The sequence below is a fragment of the Macrobrachium rosenbergii genome, chromosome 31, assembly GCF_040412425.1.
Source record: "Macrobrachium rosenbergii isolate ZJJX-2024 chromosome 31, ASM4041242v1, whole genome shotgun sequence".
Lineage (NCBI taxonomy): Eukaryota > Metazoa > Arthropoda > Malacostraca > Decapoda > Palaemonidae > Macrobrachium > Macrobrachium rosenbergii.
In genome coordinates this window covers 17203288-17210248 of record NC_089771.1, presented here as the reverse complement: position 1 = coordinate 17210248, position 6961 = coordinate 17203288, and the positions used below count along the sequence as shown (strand labels likewise).

Sequence of the window (6961 nt, the reverse complement as noted above, 5' to 3'; positions counted from 1 at the left end):
TATTCCACAGGCATTACTACGACTTATAAATCTAGAAGAACCCCGTCCATAACTGCCCATCTACCCCAAAGTCTGACTTGTTGAACTGCAACCTCTTCTATGTCACCTGGTGCTTAACCTTTTAATTCATCAAGCCTCGTCGGTTGAAGATTCTTCTCACGAGCAAACTATCAGTTCTGAACGACAGTGAAAAAACCCTATTTGACTGTCATGTTGGACCGTGAATACCTCATTCAAACCTCAACTGTCGTGGAGTATGGTTATCCCTCTGACCTCAATTGACAAAGATCACATTCAAACGTGCTTAAACTCCGCCCACTTCGACTAGGCATTGCAAATCCATCTGACGTGAGTAGCAGGCATAACCCTGAAAGGTTCGCAAATCCCCGTGTCTGCACATTTTCTTGAATTCTGGTTCCTCCAGCAAGTTGTGACCTGTAACAGGAAAACGACGGCAGCAGAAAATGTTTTTACGGTAATTACTCGGCAACAACATAAGAGAACGTTAACTCTGTAATTAGCCTATAAAAACCTTAGAGTTACGCTTCTCCAATCAATGCCCGAAAAAGCTTATTACCCTCTGAAAACTTGTAACCATCTGGAGTAACATAATCTAGTACATTTTAAACAGTACTTATGCATCAAGGCTGTATAGCAAACCTAAATACTTTACAATGCTACTCTGCTACTGACGCCATTTAAAGTTAAAAATTTTTCACTACGTGGAAACCACTGAAACAAAATTTGCATGTTAATTCTTAGAAATGTACCTCTCTGGAATACCGCCAAAATCAAAATTAAAGCTCATGTAGGGAGGAAATGATTACATCATTGATCAGTTTTGTCACTAATTATCAAAGACTCAACAGCTCTCACCTTAGTATACTGTAATTAAAAATGTATATCGGTACATACATTAACTGCCTGATGACTTTTTAAACATCTCAGGTGCTATATAGCAGATCGATAAAACACCTGATTTCCCCTGGATAACTTGGCGAACACTGACTCATTACAGCATCGCATTCACTAGAAATCATGTTATGGAACTTCTTCATGTGAAGGATAGTGCCGTTTCAAGGAGTTCTTTCAAATAAATACGGGTTTCACACTAACAAACACAAGTCAGAGAATGACATCGAGCGGAGTATATGGGGCCTACGCATTAATCACACGGAATAAAACATAACGAGCTTCCTGCAAATTGCAGGTGGGATTAATGGGACTGCAACATGGATCCAACTGAGAGATTCTCAACCTCTATGTTATCTGCGTATTTCACATACAGAGCCTTGTTGATACATACCAAAGCCGAGGGTAGATGGATTACCATTGAAACTCCATTCCTTGACTAATGGATTAGCATCCCAAAACTCACTGGCCGTGTTCATGAACAGTGATCCACAACGCACTCTAAAGGAAGCAACAGAGTTCCGCTTTATGTTATGACTGACTGAGTCCCACTCCAGCACTGTACCTTATTCTAGGATATGGGAATCATTTGTGCACTGGCGATCATGAACAACAACAATCATTATCCGATAGTACGATTTACTCGACCGGGGTTGACACGGATAGCCTAACACGGACGACAGCAAGGGAAAACAAATTCATTTGCCCATGTTCATATGATTGTTCTTTCTCTCGACGCCAACGTTACGGCGTAACATTACAAACTGACGCCAGTATTCAAGAGTAATTCTCTTTCCAGGTGGTGCAAAGTATCAAAATCTTCGCCACGTTTTATAATGAACGACTGCATGGCGTCAGTCAGAAAAACGGAGGTTCAGAAAACCTGAGGAGGGCCAAACTGCTTGTATCTTCACAGAAAAAACTGCTGGACAGAGAAGAAAGCTCAGCTGGATGTTACAGGCCTAAAATAAAAACCTTGAACTTGTGTTCACAGAGAAAAACGGCTTTCCATTTTGTCAAATGGGAAAAAAACGTTTCTGCTTTTGGCGAGAAAAAAAAACAGTTCCCTGCTTGTGTTTTTTTGAAAAACATTTCTTAATTATGTTCCAGAGAAAAAAACGGGCCTGAGGTTGCAAGAGAAAAACTCCCATTGTGTTCAAATAGAGAGAGAGAAAAAAACCGCTATGCTTGTGTTCACACAAAAAAACATATATATCTGCTTGTGTTCACAGAGAAAAAAAAACTATATATCTGCTTGTGTGTCAGAGAAAAAACTGCTCTGCTTATATATACAGAAAACAAAACTGCTATGCTATATTCACAGAAAAACTGCCTGCTTATATGTTCACAGAAAAACCCCTCTGCTTCTACTTGCATCTTAAAACCGCTCTCTGCCTTGTGTTCACAGAAAATAAACCGCCTGGTGTTCACAGAAAATAAAACCGCTTGGATTGTCAGTGTTCTCTGAAAATAAAACCTGTTCCCGCCTTAGTCTTCCTAGGCAAATAAAACCCAGAGCTTTATTTCTGAAAAAATAAAACCGCTCTGCTTGTGTTCACAGAAAATAAAACCGCTCTGCTTGTGTTCTAGAGAAAAACCAATTGGTTCTTAGCCACAGGAAAAAACCGGCCTGCTTGTGTTCCCAGAAAAACCCCAATCTGCTTGTGTTCTACAGAAACTAAGGCCATACTTAACTGCTTGTGATCACAGAAAATAAAACCAGCTTGCTTTGTGTTTGACAGAAAAAAACCGCTCTGCTTGTGTTCACAGAAAAAACCGCTCTGCTTGTGTCTTTAAAAACCGCTCTGCTTGTGCTGAAAAAAATTCTCTGCTTCGGTCACAGAAAAAAATGTCTCTGCTTGTGTTACAGAAAAACGCCCTGCTTGTGTTCTCACAGAAAAAACGCTCTTTCAAATGTCTCACAAAAAACACTGTTCACAGAAAACAAAAGCTCTGCTTGTGTTCACAGAGAAAAAAACGCTCTGCTTGTGCTCACAGAGAAAAAAACGCTCTGCTTGTGCTCACAGAGAAAAAAACGCTCTGCTTGTGTTCACAGAAAAAAAAACGCTCTGCTTGTGTTCATAAGAGTAACAAACGCCTTGTCTGTGTCTGCCTAAGAGTTCCAAACGCCTTGTCTGGACTCGTTTTTTAACAAACGCCTTGTCTGTGTTCTGTATTTTCTACGGTAACAAACGTTTTTCACCGTGCCCTGTAAGAGTTACAAACTCTTTGTCTGTATTCATAGACTAAAACTCATTGTCTGTAGTCATAGACTAACAAACTCATTGCTTGTATTCATAGAGTACCGCACAAAAGCAGTGTTTGCGGATAGCATCAAATACACTATTTACGCTGAGTAACCTAACAGTATCAAAACTAACCAACGTACCTGACAAACTTAACTACACCCTGCTCAAAGTAATCAGATATTCCAATTATTCTATGCAAAAAAATATCCATGACGATACTTTCAGCAAAAAAAAAAAATATGCTTTCGTGCTGGCTGTTAACAGGAGCTGAAAGTTCCTAGCTATGAGTTACTGAAACTTCATAAAACTAATTCCATCTGCTAACGCCGGAAATCCAAACAATACTCTGGACATAATCTCAGTCTGGGGAAAATTTTGCATGGTTTTGATGATTTGCAAGAGATTAGCTATTGAGTTAGTAAGTCCTATTATTGTAAATAGACCCGCACATTTAGGTAGCTTCCTACAACCCCTATAACCAGAAATTTAAGCTTGCTAGAAAGGAAATGCCAAGTTCGAATCCTCTGAAAATTCTTTTAAGTCTAACGCCAACTTTACTCTTAAAAATTTAAACTCCGGCAAAATCTTTACGAATATCGGCCAAAACTTATATGACTTAACCTAACCACAAACTTAATCCATTTTCAGGAAGCTAACATTCTAAAGTACACATACCAAGACGCCAGACCTGCGTAAATTTAGTTTCTTTTAATGCTGAAGATAGCCGTTTGATGGCATGAACATTCTTAACATCAAACGGCATGAACATTCTTAATTTTCTCAAACCTTAGGGACCACCTGCAAACTTAACTGAGTGGGAGGCAGCCAGCCACTTTTAAACATCTAATACCTATTTGGACTTACAAGGAAACTAAGCAATAGATAAAAGTCTATACGTACCACCTGAAAGAGAGAGTTTGATTAGTCGGCTTCAAAACTACTCAAACAAAATTTTTCCCCAGAAGTCATACGACCTACAATGCAGAACAACATGGGGCCTAAACCCCTCAGGGGAAACCGCCCCAAAAAGGGGTGGAGGATAAAGAAGCTTAAAGAACAGTATATACAAAGTAAATTACAAATTTTAAAAGTAAATTTATGACAAAAAAAGTAAATTTAATACAAAAATAAAAAAGGTAAATTTGTGACAAACTAAAAAAAGTAAAATTATGACAAATTAAAAAAGTAAATTATTACAAAAGTTTAAAAAGTATATCTATGACAAAAATATTAATTACAAAAAAGTGAATTTATGACAAAGAAAATTTGTGACAAAAAATACCTCCTACATAGCTGTTGCTAAAGAGAGAAGCTTTATCATTCGTGCAACTTTACCGTTAGAACAGGAACTCAAGTCGAACTCGTACCAAAAACATCCTGGAAAAGACAAAGCTTTAGAGCTGTGCATAACTTCTTAAATCTTGTAAATTCTGGGCGTTAACTCACGTCAGGTTATGGTAAACGCTCACAGGAATAATTACAATGACTACCAAAGATTTGAACGAGACTAAACACCCAGCAAGATTCGAAAACCCCCGGTTCAAATATACAATATATTATTAGTAATATAGTAAAGTACCAGTGCTACCTTGCAGAAGCGCGGTGTTTATTATAACTTGACCAACGAAGTGACGACAACTGATGGAAAACACAAGCGCCAACTGCAGCTTAGTCACGTGACAAACGGTTTTTTCATAACAGGAACCAATTACGCTATGATTAAGGAGGAACTCAATATGCCACTCCCGATGAAAAAATGGATTACTTAGCTTAAACGACTACCGCCCGGAACGACGTTACAGTCTAAGATGCGAAGGTTCAAATGTCCGCACTCGAACGATGTTGTCGTTTGCCAAGGACTCTAAAGTCTTAGTAGTGTCTTGGTTCCTGGAACATGACCGAATGCGATCTATGGATATCCTTGAAATCGCTGATTCTCCAAGTATTGCTTTTATTTCCTACTCCCTTCTTTTACTTGCCTTTCTTGGATGTTTAAAATACAGCACATGATGAATAGATTTTCCTGAACGTGCTTGCAATTTCTTTTAGAGCGCACGAAATAATTTGTAGCGTAAGCCTGTCGCATATTTCTCTTCATCACTCTGATGAAATAACTTTTAATTCGCGTGGATATTTTGTCATAATGGTATATAATGAAATATTCTATATATGTATATATATATATATATATATATATAGCGTATATATATATATATATATATATATATATATATATATATATATATATATATATATAGTATAGCAGTATATATATATATATATATATATATATATTTATATATATATATATATTTATATATATCACAAAATGTGTGTGTGTTTGTAAATTGTATAATTGATATATATTGCATAAAAATAGCTACTTGCTTGGTTCAACCAAGTGCAAATGAATATTACCACAATTAAACGTACTTAGACCTTGCGTTACTGCTTTGAAACATATACCTGAGTTTTTATGAAGGATATTTATGTCGTTTTTTTATTACTGAATATTCAAGGTGCTGTTTGTAGCGTCTTTGTTATCTCAGTCTAAAGGTCAATTGGATACCTCTGAAAGCATAATGGTTTCATCCCAGGTTTGGAGCATTTGTTGAAAATATTATTTCTACTGATTTTTTTTGCTTTTCCTTTCGTTCACTTACAAATCCGCGATATATATATATATATATATATATATATATATATATATATATATATATATATATATATATATATATATATTATATATATATATATATATATGAATGTCTTTTCCTGTAATACTACAGTGTAATATGAAAATAAGAAGGCCCATAAAACACTATTTAAACGTTGAAACCATATATTTCAAGCACTTGTTTCTGTGCCCTGTTCACTGGTGAGATATGGACAGGTGGAAGAAATTACAATGGTATATATACAAAACTTGAGATTGATGTTATGAGGTGGCGTTTTAAGAAGGAGGAGATTGACCAAATTCTAGTGGTTTTTGGCCTCATTAGCTGCTTCATGATGGATCTGGCGGTCGCGTTTCTTGGTCATCTTCTTCGGGTGCGAGGATTAAAGGTGTCAATGGCGTCCGATTTCCAATGTCCTCCTGACAGGTTCATATTGTTGGTTTGATTGATGATAGCAGATTCCAGCATCTTTTCTTTGTACGACAGCTACTCTTGAAAACCAACTCCGCCCCACTCCAGTTAATGACATGCCCTGTATTTAATATGTAGGAAAATTTCTGAACTCTCCGAAGCGTAACGTACTGATTCTTGTGTTTCGTTATTTTTTGCGAGAGCGATCTACCTGTTCTGCCTACATAAATGTCATGACAATTACTACACGGTATCTTGTAACCCGGCTTTCTTTCCTTTTTGTTATTACATACGTTAACGAGCGAACTCCTGATGGATTTGGGATAATGGAAATGAAAGTGATTTATCGAACTGAGTTGCTCGGTGGCTTTGATGTTTTTCATCAAGTGGGAAGCTTTATTTTGTTGTTGAAATCTATTTGTTCTGCTGTAGGACCTCTGTATATTTTATTTGCTTTATTAATAGCCCTCGATAATGTGTGTGTGATAGAGTAGTTGGTGTTAGGTGTTATGGACTGTAAGTAAATTCTTGATCCAGGTACTCATTGAACATATCCTAAGTCCTCTGGAGGAATAGGTTGCACCTACCATGATTTTTATGGAGACGTCGTGGTAGCTTTTTAAGAAAATGAATGTAGGAGACAGCGAAGGTGGGTTTTCTATATACTAAATGCATACTCTGTTCTGTTTTCTTATGATCAGTACATCTAGG

At 36.9% G+C, this 6961-nt stretch overlaps 1 long non-coding RNA gene across 1 annotated transcript; it reads right to left on the bottom strand.

Annotated features, from left to right (window-relative positions):
• Positions 1–291: 291 nt before the first annotated feature.
• LOC136855243 (uncharacterized) lies at positions 292–5123 on the bottom strand. The gene is made up of 3 exons (XR_010857961.1): positions 4750–5123; positions 4497–4538; positions 292–435 (listed from the first exon to the last, which is right to left on the bottom strand). It is a non-coding gene; the product is annotated as an uncharacterized lncRNA (long non-coding RNA).
• Positions 5124–6961: the final 1838 nt, after the last annotated feature.